At 43.1% G+C, this 22,471-nt stretch overlaps 1 protein-coding gene and 1 long non-coding RNA gene across 2 annotated transcripts in view; one reads left to right on the top strand and one right to left on the bottom strand.

Annotated features, from left to right (window-relative positions):
- Window positions 1-1,738, bottom strand: part of NDNF (neuron derived neurotrophic factor) — a 40,390-nt gene extending 38,652 nt beyond the window's left edge. Inside the window, exon 1 of the mRNA XM_077861173.1 lies at window positions 1,370-1,738. The gene's annotated coding sequence lies outside the window, so the exon portion shown is untranslated. The remainder of the gene's footprint in view (window positions 1-1,369) is intronic.
- Window positions 1,739-2,079: 341 nt separating this feature from the next.
- The window catches only part of LOC144291578 (uncharacterized), a 50,036-nt gene continuing 29,644 nt past the window's right edge, over window positions 2,080-22,471 (top strand). The window contains exons 1-3 of the long non-coding RNA XR_013358903.1: window positions 2,080-2,220; window positions 2,455-2,600; window positions 13,675-13,848. This is a non-coding gene — a long non-coding RNA (uncharacterized LOC144291578). The remainder of the gene's footprint in view (window positions 2,221-2,454; window positions 2,601-13,674; window positions 13,849-22,471) is intronic.

Genomic DNA, 22,471 nt, shown 5'->3' with positions numbered 1-22,471 from the left:
AAAGAGTTCAGGAAGCCCGGGCAAAAGAAGGGGTGGGCGAGGGCGGTGCGGGACGCAGGGCAGCGCATCGGAGAGGCCAGCGACCAAGGGAAAAAAAGAAATTCTTTTCTGACATAGTAGGATCGAATGGTGAAAAGTAGACAAATTAACCAGCCCAACTAAGTTGCTAAGAGCACCTATGTTTAAAAAAAAAAAAAAAAAATCGAACCCAGAGGTATTTTCTCAGCTTCACTTGTCGCCCAAGGTCTTGGTTTCAGGGAGCTACCTGCACCCAGAGCGGGAGATGGACAGCGCCCGAAGGGCACCGGGAGGGGACCCACGACCCGGCCCGGAGGACGGCGCAACGCCCTCGCGGAGGTGCCCGCCGCAAACTCCGAGGGCCTCGGCGACCCGCGTGGACCCGGTGCTGGGGGCTGCGGCCGATTCCCCGGCCTCGCGAGGGGACACGCGCGGGAGGGGGCGGGAGGGGCGCACAACCAAACGAAACTGCACCCTAAATTGTGCAGTTTGCCAAGTGTCCCAGGAGAAGAGCTGGGACCCGCGGCCACTCGTGCGCACGATCCCCGAGTGTCGGGGCCGCCCCAACTCTCAGCTCCGTACTGAAGGTAGCGCCGACCCCAGCGGACACGACTGGTGCACACCCAGGGCGAGGGCACGACGGCCTGTCGCGCGGTCTGGGCCTCGCTGGCGGCGCCGGTGCCCCCCACCCCCCACCCCCCACCCCCAGGCCAAAGCAGCTTCGGTCCCAGGCCTCCCTGCTCAGCTCGAGGAAGTTTCTCCAACGCTGCTCGCTACCAGGCGGAGGGCTAACGGGGAGCCGGGGCGGCAGGGGTTCGACCGGCCGGAGCGGACCCAGGTCCCCAGTGCCCCCCGCCCCCCGGGAGCCCGCGCCAGCCCGGCCCGCGGGCGAGCCCCGAACGCAGCGCAGGCGCCTCGCTTTGCGTCCCGCGCCGACGCGCCGGCAAGACCCGGGTCCCGCAGGCTTCGCGAGCGAAGGGCAGAGGGCACGAACCTAAGCGGAGGCTGCAGCCCTGCCGGCGCCCGGCCAAGCCCGGGATGGACGCTCGGCGGCTCTGCCGGCTCCGCCACGCCCGGGCCCCGGGAGCCCCGTGTCCCCGGCCTGTGCACCGTGCCTCCACCTCCCCGCACGGAGCCCGCGTGGAAAACCGAGGGAGACCTGCCCCCCACGCCCCTTAAGCCCTCAGCTCCTGGGGCTCTGGCGCCCTCGTCCAGGGCGACCGGGAACCTCGCCGGGCCCGTCCGAGTCGCGCAGACGAGCCCCGGGGCGTGAGCGCTCCCTGCGCCGGGTCTGGGGCTGGCGGGCTGCGGAGCCGGGGCGTCGGAGTTCGGCTTTCCTCTCGCCACTTACCTTGCAAAGATCTGTGTGATTTTCCTGGGAGGGGGAGAGGCAAAGAAAAAAAAAATATCCCTCCCCGAGGTGTGGTGTGCGGAACAGTCCACGTCCCCGGCCAAGATGCTGAGCGCCAGGACTCAGGACCCGGAGGGGCTGGGAGGCGGAGGGGGAGGCAGATAAAAGAAAAAAAGGAAAGGAAGAAGAAAAAGAAATCGGCCGAAGTGTCCCAACTTTGCGGTGGGCGCTGCAAACTTCAAAGGCGGGCGAGGCTGGCGGCGCGCGGCCGCCGAAGTTGCCGCGAAGTGGAGCGCGGAGCAGCGCGGGCTGCGGGGGTCCCGGGACAGAGCGGGGAAGTGCGGGGCGTCCTCGCCAAAGGCGGGGAGCGCGCGGGGGCCCGGGCGGCGGGACCAGGCTGCCGCGCCGAGCCGGGCTGTCGCGGGCTCCGCGGGCGGCCGCTCGGGGCACCGGCGCCGGGCTGCAGGGCGACGCGAGGAGAGCCGGGCGCGCGGCGGAGGCGGGTGCGCGGCTCGGGTGGCTCCGCTCGCTCGCGGCTCCGAGCGGGGAGTGTGTGCGCTCCCGAGTGTCACCGCCGAAGCCCAGAGCCGCTCCCCCGCCCGCCCCCTCCCTCCTCTGCCCGCTGCCTCCCCCCGCAGTTCCTCCCTCTCTCCCTCCCTCCCGCTGCGCGCCACCGCGCGCGCGCGCAAACACACACACACACACACACACACGCACACACGCGCGCACACACACGCGCACACGCATGCACGCGCGCGCGCGCCACGACCCAGCGCTCCCCGCACGGGGACCCTCGCGGGCCGCATCACGAGGAACACTCCGCGGTCCTTAACCTCCCCGCCTGCCGCGGGGTAGGCGACGGGGGCCCGGCGAGACCCCCGCCAAGCCGCAAACCCCGGGGAGAGGCGTGCGCGGGGCCCTCGCACCGTCAGGGAGACCCGGGTGCACAATGGGAGGGGGGCTCTCGGGTTGATGGGGGGTGGGGGGGAGGCGGGAGCGGAGAGACGAGCTAGATCCAGAAGGTCGGAGGCGGAAAGCAGGGTGTGCAAACTGTGCATTCATGTCCCACTTCTCACCCGCCGCAGCCCTCACTCGGGGAGCGCGGCCCCCTCGGCGCGCAGCGAGCCTCCTCCGGTTGGAAAACTCAGCAGCTGTTTTAACAATTGAAAAGCGGCCCTACAGGACCAGTGAGAGACGGAGCAGAGTGTGTGAAGCCATTAAGGCTGACTAGGTAATTATGATAAGAAGTTACCTAATTAGCAACCTGGCCAGGGCATTGAAAAAAGGCTGGGGGGGGGGGGGAGTGCTGAGTGATTTAGTGATCTCATTTTCCCAAATGCGAACCTAGTTTCTAGCAAACCTGGTTTTTTATACCCTCGAATTTTAAGTTCTCGGAATGTAGTTTATTAAGATACAGTGTCAGTACTGAACGCATGAAAAGTACTTGCCCCCTTCTTATTGCCACGGAGAAATGGAGATAAATAAGATGAGAAGCACCCTTACCGAGGTCGTACTAACAACTATGGTCTTTTTGTTAAAATACCTGGTCACAGAGGGCGGTGCAACGAGGCTTCCGAAGTTTTGTGGCTCCTAGGTGAGAACACTGCCATTAGATGGATTTATGAAACTGTTTATACCCTACAAAGTAGTTTTGTAAAAGCTGTAGAATATTTAAATACTAACAGGGATGTTGACATCACTGTGCAAGCTTTTTTCTTTCTTTCTCTTTCTTTCTTTTTTTTTGTTTTTTTAGCATATGACACAATGAAGTGGGAAAGGGGGTCTTCTGGTCTCTACTCAGGAGATCAGGGGAAATGACTCCAGCATTTAATGGATGTGACCCAGAGCTGATCATTGGGCATTCATTAATGAACATTTATTAAGTGCCTGCCGAATACTATGTATATTTTTGTGCTGTGATTTCAAGGTGAGACCTAGTGTATCCTGACTTTACGGAGCTCCCAGCCTGGTGGGGAGACAGAGGCACAAACGAAAGTGGGATTATCACTGTAATAAGTAGGGGTATTGGAAAGGAAATGGCTAACTCTTCTTTAGGAGGTACTCTTGATAGAGATTTTAGTTCTGAAGGATGAGGAAGAGAATGCCAGGCAAATAAGGATGGGGAGGAAAGGGCATTCCACAGACAGGAATGCAAGTGAAGAGTTTAGGAAAGTGTTAAAGCACTTGCTATGTGCTGAGAACTGAGAGAAGGTCGGTGTGGCTGGGTTGCAGCTGAAAGTAAGCAAGGCCAGGCCACGGGGCTCTAAGGGCCCAAAGAGCCGAAACTCTCCCAAGGGCGGTGCATGGCTGGGGAACTGTTAAGGGTTTTATGCAAAAACCTGTGTTAAGGTTTCTAACTGCCATCCAATGAAAGTTTTTATTTTATTTTACTTATTATTTTTAAAGATTTTATCCATTTATTAGAGACACAGAGAGAGAGAAAGAGACAGGCAGAGAGAGAAGCAGGCTCCATGCAGGAAGCCCGACATGGGGCTTGATCCTGGGTCTCCAGGATCAGGCCCTGGGCTGAAGGTGGTGCTAAACCACTGAGCCAAGGGGGGCTGTCCAATGAGAGTTTTTAAAAAGTTATGTCTGCTATTCTTATGGAAGACAAATGGGAAGGAGATGGCAATGAGGAAGTTATCTCCAGAGAAAGAGTTAGGGGCTCAATTAAGACCACGGAAGTAAAAAAAACAAACAAACCACAACAACAAAAAAATAAGACCGTGGAAGTGCCAACTGGGAACTTGGGACAGCTCTAGAGATATTTAGGAAATAGAAGAGACAGGACCTAGTGGTTGATTGGATATGGAGGGTAAGGGAGAACCGGAGTAGTCTAGACGGACATGGAGGTTTCTGGTAGGGGCAAGAAGGTAGGAGATGGTACTATTTGCCAAGAGAAACAACATAGAGAGAGGAGCAGTTCTGGTAGGAACGTACTGAATTCTGTCTTAAACTTCTTGAGTTGGAGGCAGATGTGGGACATCTGAGTACAGCACTCTATAGGCTGTTGGAAGGAATGTTCCTAAGAGAGAAAATCCAAGCTGGAAGATCCACCAAGAATCATCAGCATTCAGGTATTTCTTGAAGCCAGGGAGAAGAAGAAGGCAGGCAGGACGAGACTTAGCATGGAACAGGGCAGAGCACCAATGTTCCATTCACGTAGGGGCAGATGGAAGAAGAGGAGCCTGCAAATGAAAGAGACAGAGACCATAGAGGGAGGGGAAACTAGGAGAGAGCAAGACTGATGAAGCCAAGAGCAGAAGGGCCTACTGACCAGTGCAGAGTGTGGTCGAAGGATCACAGCCTGAGGAGCAACTGCTACTCTTTACAAATGTCTCAGTGATCTCCACCTAAGCAATTATAGTTTATAGTATATGTGTGTGAAGGATCCAGATAATAGCAGGTGGGAGAGAAGGTGGGATCATGGGGGCAGAGAACACAAGTTCATTATCCTAGCAGTTTGGCCTTGAGGAAAAGGAGAAAAAGTTGTAAGGAAAGCACTTGTGTAGAGGCTGTACTCTTGTCGGCCTTTCTTATGTGAGACACTTGGTCTTAATCGCATGATACCGAGGGGAAAGCAGGTGGAAAGGGAAAGGCTCAGAAGTCCGTGAAGTCCTCTGAGGGTCAGTTCCCTCCTCAGTATGGGCAGAGCACCCTAGCTGGCCTGTGAATCTCAGAGTTGGTGAGGAGTTTGAATCAATTGGAGGCTGAGATAGTGCTTTAAAATTGCCAGTAGGAAGAAACGGAGTCCAAAAGGCATTAAAGTGACTTATCGTTAACGCAGACAATTCATGACAGACCGAATCTATGTGACGAGTTCTATAAAAATATTTCTGTTTTAAACATCAGGATTTGCATATATCAATATACCTATCTTCTCAAAAAATATATACATATTAAATATCTTCAGACTTGGGTGCCACATTAGATAGAACACGCACTATTTAGTCAGACAGACTTGTATTTAATTGTAGACTCAGATAATTATTTGCTATGGGGTAAATAGGTTTGCCTCACTGAACTGCAGTGTTGTGTTTTTTTTTTATCAAGTATAAAAATGGAACAAATTGTAGCTGACTTACAGATGTTTCGTGAGGATTAAGTAGTATGCCATATTCAAGCGGTTTTTAAAAAATATTTATTTATTTATTATTTATGATAGACATAGAGAGGGAGGCAGAGACACAGGAGGAGGGAGAAGCAGGCTCCATGCCAGGAGCCCGACACGGGACTTGATCCCGGGACTCCAGGATCGTGCCCTGGGCCAAAGGCAGGCGCTAAACCGCTGAGCCACCCAGGGATCCCCCATATTCAAGTGTTTGGCAGAGATTTAATTATCTATTTCTGAAATTACTTTTAAACTATGAAATTTACTATTATTCAATTGGGAGGAAGAGCCCGAAATGATGATAAAATTAAGAATATAATTAAAGTCTATATGAGAGAACTCCTTGGTCTTAAAGCAGCCATCTTCAAAGTATGGTCATTGACCCCTTGTGGGGTTCATGGGATCTTTTCAGGGAGTTTGGCAAGGCCAAAGCTATTATTGTATTAATTGTAAGATGCTATTTTTTTCTACTATGTTGATATTTGCACTAATAGTACAAAAGCAATGGTGGGTAAAACTTGCTAGCACCTTAGCATGAACCGGGGTAGTGGAACCAAACTGTACTCGAGTTGTAGTCTCCATTGCCACATATGTCTCTTTCTTTTAAGAATGTCTTTGATGAAGCAGTAAAAATAATTCTTTTTTTTTTTTATTTAAACCTTTGAATCTGTCCTTTTAATATTCTGCATGGCAAAAGGAAGGCACATATAAAATTCTTCTGTGGCATCCCAAAGCAGTGTTAGTCTTGGATTAAAACCCTTGAGTAATTGGGTCATGAGCTAAACTAGCTGTTGTTTTTTTTTTTTTTTCATGGTACATAGTTTTACTTGAAAGAACAACTGACAAGCTATGGTTATTTACACTTGGATGTTTTGCAAATATTTTTTTCAAAACAAATTAAGTGAGCCTGTCACTTCAAGGTAAACAACTGGAAGTACTTATTTTCAATGAAAACTATGAGCTTTCAAGTAAAAAATAGAGAATTTGGAAAACTTGTCTCTGTCACCATGAGCTTGGTCGCTTTCTTATATTTAAGGTCTTTTGTAATAAGACTGTGATCATTTTAATTAATGTGGCTTTTGATATTATACAATGAAATGTATTGTATTTGGAAGATCTGCATGACTCAGTGAGCCGGTATTTTCCAAATAACCAATTACACATGATGTTATAAAATCATTCATGAGTTAAAGATCCATTCAAAGTACAAGATAGATTGAAGAATTATAATATAATGGAGTATGAAAATTAAACTGACACAGTTTCATATTCCACATTACAAGGTTTAAGAAACTACTGCTTGTTGATTTTTGGTATAGCACCAAAGAAGAATATCCAGAATTATTAAAAGTGTTATTAAAATGCTGCTTCGTTTTCCAACTACATGTCTGTGTGAAATGGGATATTCTTCATCTACTTCAAACAAAACAACATATTGCAATACAGATTGAATATAGAAGTGATATGAGAATCCAGCTGTCTTCTACTAAGCCAGACATTAAAGAGACTTGCAAAAATGTAAAACAATGCTATTTTTCTCACTAAATTATTTTCTTTGGGAAATATAGTTATTTCCAGAAAAAAATGTTATGTTAACATGTAGCAGATATACCACAGTTATTTTAAAGTATATTTATGAATATTTTTAAAATGTATGTTTTAATTTCTAGCACAGTGAATACCGATAGCAATAACCCACATAAACCAAAGTTCCTTGGGATCCTCAATGATTTTAAGACTGTAAAGTGTTCCTGAGAACCACTGTCAGATGGAATAGGCTCAATCATGAGAATAGATTAAAACATTATCAATAAACTGAAAGATAATTGTTGGAAAGTCTATATAACTCCTGAAGTTTGGATTAAGCACTATCATACTCCTGGCCATACCACTGAATCAGTACTGGGCATTCTTTTGTTGGCACAGTTTCAATCCCTTCCCCACCCCACCCCACCCTCTCCATGGTAAGGGTTGTTGCACAATTCTTGAAGTGGTTCTCTAAAGTTCCTTTGAAATTAATGGTTACCTCTAATGTGATGACTCTAACACCCTGAACCAATGTAAAGGTGAAACATTAAGCCTGAGTCACCCTTCATTCTTCCTGAGGGCATTCATTCACATAATAAATATTTGTTAAGCACCCACTATATGTCATGCATTATTCTGACTGCTGGAATAAGAGAATAGACAGAGCCCTTGTTCTCCAGAAGCTGGAGAATTAGGTAATTGCTTTGTGATATAATAAGGGGTGTGTGTGCTATGCAGTCCATGAGGAGGATGCGGGTGGACATCAGGAAAAGATTCTTGAAGAAAGTAACATCTAAGTAGAGACCCAAAAGATGGATTGGTCATTTTGGACTACAGGATGGGGCTGTGGAGTCAATAAGAGTTGGAAGGAAGAAAAAACATATAGGGACTATTACCTACTGGAGATACATGTTACATTAGGGAGTGACATATTTAGGGAATATTACAAAAAGCCATTACAATAGAAAATTGCCTTAATTAAATCACTTTAATTTTAAAGGTGTAGATAAGATCAACATAATTTCCTTGAGTTTTAGTTTGTTTGAGAATTAGAATGGTATATTTAAAAGTTACTCTAGGGCAGCCCAGGTGGCTCAGCGGTTTAGCGCTGCCTTGGGCTCAGGGCCTGATCCTGGAGACCCGGGATCGAGTCCCACGTCGGGCTCCCTGCATGGAGCCTGCTTCTCCCTCTGCCTCTCTCTGTCTCTCTGTGTGTCTCATGAATAAATAAATATCTTTAAAAAACAAACATAAAAAAATAAAAGTTACTCTAGTACAGTGAAATTAATTTAACTTAAATCAGAATCACCATTATCTTACGAAAGAATCAATGGATTAAAAATATTTAACATTTTATTAAAAACCTCAAACATAATTTTGCATAGACTTTTAAAGATTAATTTAGTACATTGAAAAGATTATTTACTTTGTTCAAGGCAGTGTGCTCACTGCTGAAAGAGATACCAAAATATACATAGAATAGTATTCGCCCAGGACAACTCTGAAAGAAGAGTTCATACTTCTTTCCTTTCTTTAGACATTCAAGAAATATTTATCTGTGAGATCCTGAGGCTGGGCTTTTAAAAAGACAGATGTTGCCCCTGCCCTCAGAGAGCTTACAGCACAATAGAGCCAAATCAGTTGGCTTTCCAATTTCGGTCACAACATCAGACACCAATGGATAATTGCCAAAGGAGTAGTAAACATTATAAAACAGAACTTACTCACTTTGGGAAAGGTTTGGATTGATGGAGAAGAAGGCGAGAGCATCAAAGCCACAGCAATATCGTTGGTAGAGAGTCGGAGGAAGAAATACCCAGAGGCAGTGAAGAGTACATTTTGGCTAGGATAGATTTTGCTAATGGAATTAATATAGAAAAAGAAATTAGATACATACATAGATTGGGCAGATTGGAGTGACCATGTTAAAAGAGGTTTAGACTTGTTCCTCTTGGCAATGGGAAAACTTAAATAAATAAAACATTAAAGCAAGCACCATTTGCCACACTTAAGAAGGACACTCCTGGTTTGTCAAAGAGGCATTCTTTTGATTATAGTAAATGAGGGCCTCTTACAAAACATCCCCTATCTGTCTTACTTCAAGGTATATATCTGTCCATTCACTGCATTTCAGTATATATTTTAATATATGAAATTAATAAAAGCAACATTTTTGATATATTACACTTTATCAGTTATGTGCTGGGAAAACTAAAACATGTCTAAATGTCAATCCAGAAAACATTTCCTGAGAACCTCCTATGTTCCAGAAGAAGGAATCAGACATTGAGTCTCAGCCTGTGGTGTCCTATCACTATTTTTTGGTCCAGGCTGGTTGACCAAATCAGCACGGATTGCTGTTTTCAGTACCCTGTACCAGATCAATTATATAGCAGTGACCAACAGTGCAAGCCTAAGCTAGCAGTGATATTGTAAAGGATACTAAAGTTCTAGGCACACAAAAAGGGAGAGAGGAGAAAAGTCTGGAGTACAAAAGGAGCTGAAAGAAACAGGGATAAGGATGCTTTCTTAGCTATAACAGGGAGTCCAGGGGTATGTGATTAATATGTTCCTATAATGTGGGATTATTTAAAAATTGCTTTATTTTCTATATTTCATGGCTTGTTTAGGCACAGCTAAAAAGAAAACTCTTTCATGTGGGCAATTTAGCCCAAGTGCCTGATAGTTCCATGCAATGATATCATACGCCTTAAGGCCACACAGACACAAAGCCTGGTTATTTTTTAAATGTTGTGAAGCTGAATGGCATGAGATAGAGAGGAAAAAAACACAGACTTCTGAGTCAGAGGTCTTGGGTATGATTTCCTACATTGCCTCTTAATAACTCTGTCGTGTGTGAACTCGGAGAATTATTTAATCCCTCTGAGGCTCTGTTTTCTTATCTGTAAAATGGGGAGAGTAAAATTTCTCCGATAGGGTTATTGTCAGAATTAGACTGTTTTAAATATGTAAACTGCCTGATACAAAGATAACACACTAAATAATTGGCAGTTCTTATTCCCTGGATTTAATTTGCCTTAAATTTAAATTCAATTTGCATAAATCATTTGTCCCTATGTAAGCAGAAAAACCATTTTTAAGTGAAAAAATAACATGAATGGAACATTTAGAACCTACTTGTTAGGATGAAAAGAACATAATTTTCCCTAGTTCTAAGATGAGGAAACAGATTTATTTTTTTTTAAAGATTTATTTATTTATTTATGATAGACATAGAGAGAGGCAGAGACACAGGAGGAGGAGGGAGAAGCAGGCTCCATGCCAGGAGCCTGACGTGGGACTCGATCCCGGGACTCCAGGATCGGGCCCTGGACCAAAGGCAGGTGCTAAACCCCTGAGCCACCCGGGGATCCCCAAGGAAACATTTAGAGGCACAAGTGACTAGACTGGGGTCTGATCCAAAGCCCCTGCCCTTAACCAACTCTCCAGGCTGTCCTGATATGTTACCTGAAGCCCTTCTAGCAACTGTTTTCACAGATTCATTTTTCCTTTTTTGGTGCTGTCGTATTAATGGGCAATTTTTAAAAGAGGATCTTACCACAGAATCTGATTTGGTGGCTCCTTGTTGGCACTCCATAAGAGCAACTGTAACCACACAAACTGTTTCCACAAAAGCATACCGATTGATCAGTTCTAGCCACAAACCTCTTAGGTCCCAAGTCTAGAAGGTTAAACCAGAGGGAGGTGGAGTAGTCCAGACTGAGTTAGCTGCCTGAGTTTTTTACTAGACAACCATTGAAACTCCGTCTTATCGACCTAGCATGGGTGCTTCTCTAAAGGTATTTAACACATTTGGCTATGAAAAATGGCATGGATAGGAGGCCTAACACAATTTTAAAAATCTTAACATGTGCAGCTCACAAAAAGTAGGCATATGATTATATGTGCCTGTGATTCAACCAGTTTTCATGACTCGTACCTTGTTAACCCTAGAGCTCAATTACTTTAAAAAAAAAAAGAAGGCATCTCCTCATTAACCTTTGACTGTCTAATCCTTATATTAATTGAGTGGTATCTACATGCCTGCTACTGTTAGCACTCACTAGTCCTCACAAGAGCCATCTCCCAGAGGTATTATTACAATCCCCATTTTCCAGATGAAGCTACTGAGGCTATCAGATTTTCTCATATTTCTTGCCAACAAGAAATCTGAACCCAGGCATCATTTTTTTCTATGACACTCTCTTCTCTTCTTTTAGAATAGATTCAAGGTGGTCCCTCACAAATGTGAGGAATGAACTAAATAATGAAAGGATGTTAACTCCAGTCATATCGACATCCATTCTCAGCCTTGCCTTTTCTTTTCTTTCCTTTCCTTTTCTTTTCTTTTTCTTTTCTTTCCTTTTTTTTAAATATTTTATTTATTTATTTATTTGACAGAGAGCAAGAGAGCACAAGCAGGGGGAGTAGCAGAGGGAGGTGGAGAAACAGGCTCTCCGCTGAGCAGGGAGCCCAACAGGGAGACTTGATCCAAGGACCCTGGGATCATGGCCTGAGTCAAAGGCTTGGGCTTAATCAATTGAGCCACCCAGGTGCCCTTCAGCTATTTCTTGTAAACATGTTCCCTTTGAGAAAATAAAACTTTTCTTGAATAGAAGAGCATTATTTAAAAATTCCATTAAGCTTCTTTATGTGTGTTATCAGACTCAAATATACCAAATTCCTTATTGGATTAGAGCAGCTAAGGCTGGATTTTGTCACATTTCTAGTTTTACATACCACATCTAGGAAAGAAAAGTATTAATATTTACTTCAGTGTGCCAAATCAGATTCTGTCGTAAAACTAGATCAAATATGAATCACTACTCTGTAAAATTCAAAATCTGTATGTTCAAGGTAATGAGAAACAGAGGCAGTTCTCATTTTCTGAGCATGACTTCTCAACTCTCATTATGCTCTATTGAAGAAAAAGATTGCATTATTTCGGGTCATGTAAAAGGAGTAAAGCCATTTTTTTCTGGATAATAAATTGTAATTGAATCACTGGAATTATTTTGGGAAAACAGCTTCCATTCCAACAGAGTCCTATATGACTCTGAAAACTCCTGGTGTTACAAAGGAAAATTATGATTTGTGCTAATGTAAGCTTGGATGATTTAACCTAAATCATCTTCATTCTTCGGATTAATCCTTATATGACATTCTCTCCCTATAGAATATAATCAATATAGAACCTCGAATTTTTCTCTTTTGTCTTCGTAGCATTTTGTCACTAGCTCTAAAGTACCTACATTTCTCTTAACATGACAATCATAGTGGGAGTGTATTCATTCCAATCCCCAAGCCTTAAACTGCTCAGTCAAAATCTGAGGGAATTCCCATTGTGAAGAGACAAGCTGAGTGGTTGGACATTTTTTCTGCAATTAGAAGAAAATAATGTGAACATTCAAATAGTTTGGAAATTCAGAGGTCATTTGAAATACTAAACTCCAAAGGACTCATTTGTGCATCTGTCAAAACGTAGAAAAATCATTCTGATTTTGAAAGAACTTTTCAATGACCTTATCTATGTGGGAAATTGCACACTGACCTATGAGGAATATGTAATTTGTGTTAAACACCGAGTCTCATTCAAAAACTAAAGATAATCTTAGATCCAATCAATTCTAGACCAGAATGTTTGAAGTTTGACCGAGAAAGTTCTTGAGGGAATAAGGGATACACATTCGGCAGGATCCAAGTGCAGAAAGACCTTCAAAAGTGCTAAAATGTCTGACTCTGTCTTTGCATGAGCAAACACATTAGGAGCTTCCTATTTGTTCTTCCTTGGTATTTGGAGGCAAGTCCAGCAAGACACACGTAGGGGAAGAAACACAATAATAATAAGAAGAAAGATGACGGGAAATAGAGATAGGAGTGAAGAAAAGGAGAGAGAGTCACTAAGAGTATAAGATAGAGTCATGAGAGGGTAAAGACAGGTAGAAAAATGGTTAAGGTGAAGGACGGTGGTAGAGGGTATGAAGAGAAGATTTAACAAGTGAAGAAGGCAGGAAAAGAAAGACCGAATGCATCAGTGGAGTGTAGAAATCCAAGAAAAAAAGGGGTGATATGTGACTTAGCACCAAATCTAGAGGTAACATTGTAAAGCCAATATTTATACAACGGAAAACAAAGTGGAGTTGGACAATGACAGTTACTGGTGGTGGATGTGGGCAGGGTAACACATTTCAAGAATTTGGATCTCCTTACCAGTTAGGAAAGCTTCAAAGAAGAGTTGGATTGTCCTCTGAGTGAAAGGAAAAAGAATAGAAGGCAGAAACAGGGAGGGTCTTGAAGGTAGAGGAGTCCTCTTAGGAAAAAGAGAGAAAGTAAATTGAATTGTATATTTGCACCAGTGGGATTTGAGCCAATATGCTTTAAAGCAGAATTTCCCCAATGTTTTCTGTATTTAAACATAGCTTCTACTATTACTTGGTTTGTTTAAACTGTAGACCTCCTTCTTCTTTTTCTTTTTCTTTTTTCTTTTCTTTTCTTTCTTTTTTTTTTTTTTTACTAACTAGCTTATTTAAAAGGGAAATTAACAACCTAAACAGTAATACCTGTTTCATATACAAGTCACATTTTTCTTTTCTCATTAAATAAATAAAATATTTGCCATGGAACCAATCTAAAGTAATATCTCATGCCATTGCTGTTTTGTACACAGATGAAATGAGCTGGTCCTACACTGAGAAGACAGGAGGGATCTTGTCTAATCCACTGTGTTGGAAAGCTCCTGAAAGATCCTAAAGAGACAGGAAATACAGGAGAGCAATGCGTGGTGAACCCCACAGCCTGGAAGAAAGGAGGCTGAGATGAGGAAGTGGCCCCTTGACATCTGGTATGGTGGTGTCTCTCACACTGTCACTTCTGTCTCATTCTATTGATCAAAGCACCTCACAAAGCCAGGGTGGAGTCAAGAAGTGAGGGAGTAGACTCCATTCCTCGATGGGAGGAGCTGGCCATTTTCAGTCCACCTTGACTCATATAATCACAGGCTCAAAAACTCAACAGAGAGTCATCAACAGAATTCAAAAGGGGTGACATTAATATAGAAAGTCATTTTCATGGGTTTTTTTTGAGACATATATGTTTGGCGTTGCATTTTACAGAATTAGGTCAGGTAGGAGAGGAATAGGTAGAGGGACAGTTTTATTCTAACTCTTGCTTTTATTTATTTTTTTATTTGGGATGCCAGTTCTGGTAGATCCAATTTGGCATAAATACACATGCTCACGTAAACACCCCCGCCGCCCCAGGTCTATTGCAGGTTTCTTGCACTATCTTAGTTCCACTACACTAGAAAATCATTTTTATGATATGAATGGGAAGAACCAACTTAATTTATTTTACCTAAAAGTAAACACAAAATGTCTTGTTTTTATATGACATCTTTCTGTGGGCGCTACACTGAACTCAAGCATTTAAAGGTCAAAAGAAAATCATTTAAGGTAGAAGAATAGTTCTACTTCGCGTGGAGATGGAGAAAGAATTTTATATTCCACTTAATTCTTCACTAAGAGGCCTATCGTGTTTTATTGAATACTTCTAGAATATTGTTGTTACCTCGAAAGTATAGAAGAGAATAATCTATACATCCTATTGACCAATATTTAAGAAGCAGTGGAAAGTTCGCAAATCTTCCTAAAACAATGAGAAAACGTTCATTTTTACTACCTCATTGCCTAGCAATGCTTGGAAATGATTCTTTTCCTGAAGTCTAAACATGTCAGAGGCCCCCCCCTTTTTATTTATTTATTTATTTATTTATTATTTATTTATTTATTTATTTATTTATTTATTTATTATGATAGACATAGAGAGAGAGAGAGGCAGAGACACAGGAGGAGGGAGAAGCAGGCTCCATGCAGGGAGCCTGTGTGGGACTCGAACCCGGGACTCCAGGATCGCGCCCTGGGCTGAAGGCAGGGCTATACCGCTGAGCCACCCAGGGATCCCCAGAGGACCCCTTTTGAATATACAAATGTGCATGTTGCAGATGTAATATATATCATTTTGTGCCTGGTATGAAGCTCTTCTCGCTCCATTTTGTACCCACCTCCCAGCCCCTCCCCTGCTTTGTAGGGTTGAGATGGGACCCTGAGCAACCCACTTCTGCTTTGCAGGCTGCTGGGGTCAGGTTCCCCCCGGGGGGTGAGGGCAGGCAGGGTGCCAGGCTGTAGGGAGAGAAGGAACACCTCCCTCCGCAGTGCTTCTGCCCTTGGCAGTGGCAGGATTTTGCAGCAGCTGCAGAGGGGCCCAGGCAGCGTCGTGACACCCTCTCAGGGACACGCTGCGGGCCTTTGGAGGGTGGGGGTCGGGGTTCGGTCGGGGTTCCCAGGCCAGTGGGGCCCCCTCTGAGACGGCAGCATGAGCCCGATGGGGCCTCCCCTCCGCCAATTCCTCCAGGCTTCTGCTCCTGCCTCCCACCTTTAACAATCCCACCTCCCCTCTGGGGTGCGGTGGGAACCACTACTTTCTCCCCTACTACCTCGGTGAGACCTCAGTGCACCCCCCCTTTTTTGCCCCTCCTGTGCCCTTTCCAATTTCATGCTTGGTTATATTGAATCCTGTTTTTAAAAAACAGATCTGATTTCTTTATAGATCTTGGATGCTAGCTAGCCCGTTATCTGATTTCTGTTTTCTGATGGATCCCGACTGATACACAGTTTCTTTTCCTTTCCTTTCCTTTTTTTAAAGATTTTTATTTATTTGCTTATGAGGGGCAGAGACATAGGCAGAGGGAAAAGCAGGCTCCTTGTGGGGAGCCCCATGCGGGACTCGATCCGAGGACCCCGGCTGGGATCATGACCTGAGCCAAAGGCAGACGCTCAACCACTGAGCCACCCAGGTGCCCCGTTACATTGTTTCTTGTGTGAAAAGAAATTTGAACTTTTACATTGGCTCCATTCTTTTTTTTAAGATTTTATTTATTTATTTATGAGAGACACAGAAAGAGAGGCAGAGATATAGTCAGAGGGAGGAGAAGCAGGCTCTCATGCAAGGAGCCCGATGTGGGGTGGGACTCGATCCTGGGAATCCGGTGTCAGGCCCTGAGCCCAAGGCCGATGTTCAACCGCTGAGCCACTCAGGCGTCCCATGCTGGCTCCATTCTTACTAAAGGAATTTTGTTCATAGGGCAGCTAACCTAGATGACGAAGTGACAATATAATGGTAATCTTGATCCTTCGAGGCACAATCTTTGAAGTTCAGGATGTACCTCCCAGAAGGCTTTAAAGAATACAATCTTGAAGAAGTTTCAGGGCTTACCACATTCGGAGTAGTTGAAGATTAGCGAGACTCTCTGATATGGAAGCTACAGAATGTAACGAACGCAGACTTCTCACCTAAAAATTCGAAAGCGCTCTGTCCCACGGACCCTGCAATCCATCTGAGCCATAACCTTGTGAATCCAGTAGGATGTAAATATCATAGACGTGTCAGCCAAAGATTCAGATTGCTTCAGGTATACTTGTTTCAAGCTAACATAGGGGAAAATCCAAAGAAGTCATTTTAAATACATCTAAACTAAGCAAGCCTTGTAGAAGAAAACAAAAACAATTGATTGCCCATGGATCGCAGCTTTGGTTGGAATGTGTGAGCATAGGGACCATTTAAGTTGTTATGGTTCTGAGCAGAAGATGTAGCAACTTCAGGCTTCATGGGGTCCTGGGTTCCCTGCGGCATTGCGTGCTGAGAATGATGGTCTTTTCAGACTTGTGACAGAATTTTTCTCAGTGACCAAGTGACTCTTGGTAGTAAATACGGTTAAGAGAGCAAGTAGGCCAACTGTAAGTGTCAGCTCTGGTGTTGCTGGCTTCCAGGGTGTTAAGTGGAACCGTAGGCTGGAGGAAGGCCTGGGGGGCAGTTGAAGAGTTATTAAAAGGTACGTAATAAATTTCTTATAAACATAATATCTGTAGGAATATAAACTAAAAACTGATGACGCCTGTCCTGAATGAGGGATCTGAGTGGCTGGAAAGAAGACTGGGAGAGGACTTGCCTGTTACTGTGCATTTGTATTTTTTGAATTAGATGCAAAGTTTATATATTACCTATTAAAAATTAAAAAAGATGTTTAATCCATATTTGTATTGTTCTGTACAGTTTCCAGATGGCTCCAACTTCTATGAGTCTCTCTGCTCCCACAGAAAGCCTGTGAGGTACATGTGGCCGGATTCTCCTCATCTTATGCATGTGAAAACTGAGAATGCAAATGTCTGACTTCCTCAGGGTCATGCAATCAGTTAAAGCTTAGGTTAAAAACCAGGGTTTCTTGCTCCAAATTGTTCTTTCCATCATATTGCACTGCCTTAGGTGTGCAAAGGATTACAAAACAGATTGGGCGGAAAAAAAAAATCTGCCTTTTACAAACCAGTTTACAGGCCAAACTTGGGGCCATGTATCCCTCGATGCCTGCTGGGAAGACTTACTGTAGCCACAGTAATGTACAGACCAGAAAGCAGATAAAAGCTCCATGCTATGTGCATTAAACTGATGATATTTAATTTGTTGGTTAAACATTAACTGATAATCATAATGATATCCCTCCTTTACCAGTTCAGGGTTGAGGATCTTACATGCATTATTTGCAGTCTTAGCCAAGGTATTACAAATAGCTCTTCTCCCCATTTTGTAGTTGGGGTAATTGAGATACAAAAAAGTCACATCACCAACATATGAGGTTAAAAAAAATTATAAGGCTAGGATTTGTCTTCAGTTCATCTTTCCCAAAGTCCATTCCGTTTTCATAGCGCCAGGCTAGTTGCTTTTGTGGATACATAGGTAAGTAATGGAACAACTATCTTAAACATAGAAGTATTGTTGTGGAGAAGAGTAGAAGGTAGAGCAGAGAAAAGACAAGTTGGTAAACCCAAGTATGATAAAAGGAGTCCGAGCAAAGTGCCATAAGGAGGAAGCAATCTCCGTCTCCTTTGTGTGAGTTGGACAGGGCTTCATGATAGACTGAGGATGTGAAATAAACACTGAAGAACTACTGAGAAATTGAAATATGGAGGGGACTTGGAGTCATGAATAGGAGGAACGTGACGCATTGCAGATGAAATGTGTGAATGTTTTTATGGCTGGCCAGTGCCTGAAACATAAACTATGTTAATAAAAAGAAAAATTTGTCTGCTGGTTTCCCAAGGTCAGGTCCCTAAGCTGCAGGAGTCATAGCTGAGATGCTGGAGACCAAACCCCCTCAGGAGAAAATACTTACTTACATACATAGGTATATAATTTTTAAAATGTTGAAATGCCTATAAGGTGACAAAGAAGGCAAAGAAAATTTGAGAGCCCCTCTCCCCCAACTGTCTATCATATCTGTCTTGGATGAGCTAGGAGCTATAGTAATCTCTTATTGAGGTAATTCCTTAGTGCTTGATTGTGATCAAAACAAAACAAGATAACCCCTAACACTATTAAGGCCCATAAGAATGCCCAAGTCATGCTTTGCTATGTCAGCCGGCTCTCTTCAAGCTCAGGGACAACGGCAGAATCCAGAATTCCTGTTGCCAGATATCCACTTCCCTTAATTTAGAGTAGCTTGAGTAGCTTTCCAACTCTGCTCTTTAGATAGCTTGGACCTTTGAAAAGACTTCAGGGATTCCACAAGGAAGTTTTAAATTGCCTGAAAAACTCATCCACTGATTTTATTTTATTTTATTTTATTTTATTTTATTTATTATTATTATTATTTTTTTTACTGTGGTTCCAGATAAGATTTTATTGTTAGTAGTAATAGTATTTCTTTACAGACCCAGCTAGGCAACATATGTCCTTGAAATACATTCTCAATGTTGCAAGACTTAGAAATTCTGGGCCAGGTGGAGGGCAGTCACACGAAGTGCAAATGAAGGGAAATGAAGGTGGTCAGCAACAACACAGTGTAATGGAACAAGCCCTGTATTGGAAGCTGTGACAGTGGTTTCCACTATGATCCTACTAACAAGATGGGGGATTTGCTCTTATGTGATGGAGTGACCTGAACAATGAAATCTGACCTCTTGGGACTCCCTTTTCCTTATCTATACAGTGAAAGGATTGAGAAAGATGGCTGTCTCTTGTCCAGCTATTGCCAGTTTGGTACTGAATACTTTCTAGGATTAAAGAACACTGTTATTTATTTATTTTTTTATCCAGTTAGCTATTTTAGACAGTTAAAAATGTTCATTTCATGTGAATCTATAAACTGAATTGAAGAATTCACTTTAATTTGTGAATGACTAGAATTGTCCAGCACAAAGTAAAGTGATTTTTCCAGTAATTCAATATAACCTGTATTAATTGCTTCTTCAATACAAATGTTACAATGTATAAGTATATACACAGGCTGGCTTTAAATTTATGGAATATACAGACTGTCTCCTAGCCAATTCATTTATTTTGATCCTCTTAAAGGTCGTTGTTGATTACGATAAGATGACCCGAATGTTATGACATGGTAACCTGTGTAGACTTGCCCATCTGTGTATTGTCAAAATACAATTTGATAGAATTGCCTACTATTCCATGATAGAGCTTATGTGTTATGACCATGTGGTCAACTTCTTAAATGAAATCACTATTGTTTACAGTTAGTTACATGGCAAAAACAAACCACCACCAACAGAAAAACAAAACAAAACAAAACAAAACAAAAAAAAACCCAAGAAACAAAAAACAAAACAACCCTCAAACCAGAAAACTATTAACCAACCACAAATGGCCTTTTTCTCCTCAGAGTGATAGGTTTGATTACTTTTCAAAATTCATCACATATTATTTCATTATTGAGCACCTACAGTCACTTCAATATATATTATTCACTGTTATGTGCCAGGCTGTGTATTAGCACTATGGTTACAGCTGTGCAAAAAATAGAGTCCCTGTATACTCTGTATACCAATTCCTGTACACAAGTCCCTGTATACCATTTCCTGAGCATACCAGTGTTTGTAAATAGGCAAGAACAATTAATTACAATCTATAAAGTGTAAGATGCCATTAGAGGTACATAGGACAAATATCTGACCCAGGTGAGGTAGGTAAATAGAGATTTTCTAGAGGAAGAGATGTATAAGCTGAGAGGCCTGGTAGATGGGAAGGAGTTAGCCTTTCAAAGAGGTTAAGAGATATGAATAAGGCTGATCTAGACCTAGGAACAGAACAGGAAAGGGCCTGAGGTGAGAGAGCGTGGTATGTTGAGGGAACTCAAAAATCTCAGAAGAGCTGGAATGTTGGGTTTTCAGGGGTGTGACAACAGATGAGGCCAGAGAAGTGAGCAGTGCTCAGGTTATGTACACTATTGTAAACGATTTTAAGGAAGTTGGATTTTGTTCTATAAGTCTTTAGAGTGATTGATGTGTTTAACCAAGGGGGATAATCAGATTTGTATTTGTCAAGTTTACTCAACCTTCAATGTGGAAAATGCATTGCCAGAAACCAAGGCTAGCGGTGGAGTGGGTTACAAGACATGGTAGAAATCCTAGTGAGAAATTATGGTGGTCTTTTTTTTTTTTTTTAATTCTTTCTTTTTTTTTAAGATTTATTTATTTATTTATTCATGATAGACATAGAGAGAGGCAGAGACACAGGAAGAGGAGAAAGCAGGCTCCATGCAGGGAGCCCGATGCGGAACTCGATCCCGGGACCTAGGATCGCGCCCTGGGCCAAAAGCAGGCGCTAAACCACTGGGCCACCTAGGGATCCCCCGAAATTATGGTGGTCTTAACCGGGATAATGGGAGAGAGATTGGAGAAGAGAGGCCATATTCAAAACTTTTCTAGTTGGTAGAACCAGCAGGACTTAGTGTTTGGCTGATTTTTTGGAATAAAAGAGAGAAACAATTCAGGGAAGATACTCTGGCTTCTGGCTTGGGAAGCTTAATAACTGGTACTGCCTTTCAACGTGTTGAGGAACAAAAAATAAGCAACAGATTTGGGGGAAGAGAGAAGATGTGATGAGTTTGTCTTGGAACATGTTGTACTTTGGGTGCATATGGACCATTCAAACAGAAAAGTCCAGCAGGTTTTATGTGAGTATAAAGCACAGAAGACAAGTCTAGGATGGAGATCAAACAAAAGATACACAAGTTTCCAATCTAGTAGCACCTGAAGCTGTAGATTGATGATGGCTCAGAGAAAGGCTTAGAACAGAAAGCCAAAGACAGTACATTGATTGATTGAAGTCCACTTTTTAAGAGATGGATTAAGGGATATCTGGGTGGCTCAGCCATTGGGCACATCTACCTTCGGCTCGGGACATGATCATGGAGTGCCAGGATCGAGTCCCGCATCGGGTTCCCTGCATGGAGCCTGCTTCTTCCTCTGCTTGTGTCTTTGCCTCTCTCTTTCTGTGTCTTTCATGAATAAAGAAATAAAAATCTTTAAAAAATAAGATATGGATTAAGGCACAAGAGGAAAAAGAGAAACATAAAATGTCATAGAAGTTCAAGGTAAGAGGGCACTTGAAAGAAGAAAGAATGGCCAATAGCATTAGGCGATGTAAAGAGGCCAAATAAGGAAATGTTTAAGAAGTACTCATTGGATTTAGCAACCAGAAGGTCATTGGTGTCTGCTGTGGGGATAGCTTCACTTGAGTGATGGGGATGGAAGCCAGATCACATGGAGTTCCGAACCAAGTGAGGGCTGTAGTAGTGGTGACAGCATGTGTAGAAAACCCTCTCAAGAAGTTTGACTGTTAAGGAGAGAAGAGAGATAGAATGCTAATTGAAAGTGTGTATCAGATTGAAAAGAAGGCTTTAGGAAAGACTTAAGCATAATTAAAGCATAATTATATGCCCTTCCAAAGAAACCAATAAAGAAGAAAATAGCAGTGGCAGGAGATCCCTAAATAGGTGGGAAGGAGGATATGAGATGGTGTAGAAGCATTAGCCTCTACCAGGAAGAGGCAATCCCTCCCAGAAGCAGAAGGAAGGAATGATGATGGTCCAGATGGTTGGGTAACAGAAGATAGTGTGGTAAGAGCTTTCAAGACACAGAGATGAATATGCCAGGATCCCTGTTCCCTCTCGGTTTAGAGGAGGGAGATAAAACATACAAATAAATCTGTTATTAAGTAGAAAGTGATACATGACACGAATGACTTAAAAATGAAAGGCAATGAGTGGTAGCTCAGAGATTTAAAAGGTTGTTTCTGATTTGGGATGGAGTAGAATTTCATACAGGAGGCAAGATCTAAAATATGTCTTGAATTAGGCAAGAAACTCAGAGGTATAAAACATTATACAGGAAGAGAACAGTTTAAGCAAAGAGAACATGTCAATAAAATGAAGGTGGTATTTAGGGAATAGATAATATTTGAGTGAAATATATGATACATGGACTAGTAGATGATAAATCTCATCTGGAGCTCTGTTGAAGAAAGCCATCATGTCAGACCCAAGAGTTTGGAATTGGGTTTGTTCTCAATGAGTGGTGGGAGGTTATGGAATAATTAGTGTTTAAAAAATAGGATATTTG

This window comes from Canis aureus, chromosome 20 (genome assembly GCF_053574225.1).
Source record: "Canis aureus isolate CA01 chromosome 20, VMU_Caureus_v.1.0, whole genome shotgun sequence".
NCBI lineage: Eukaryota > Metazoa > Chordata > Mammalia > Carnivora > Canidae > Canis > Canis aureus.
Note: the sequence above shows the minus strand (reverse complement) of the source record. Positions and strands in the feature narration are given on the sequence as shown.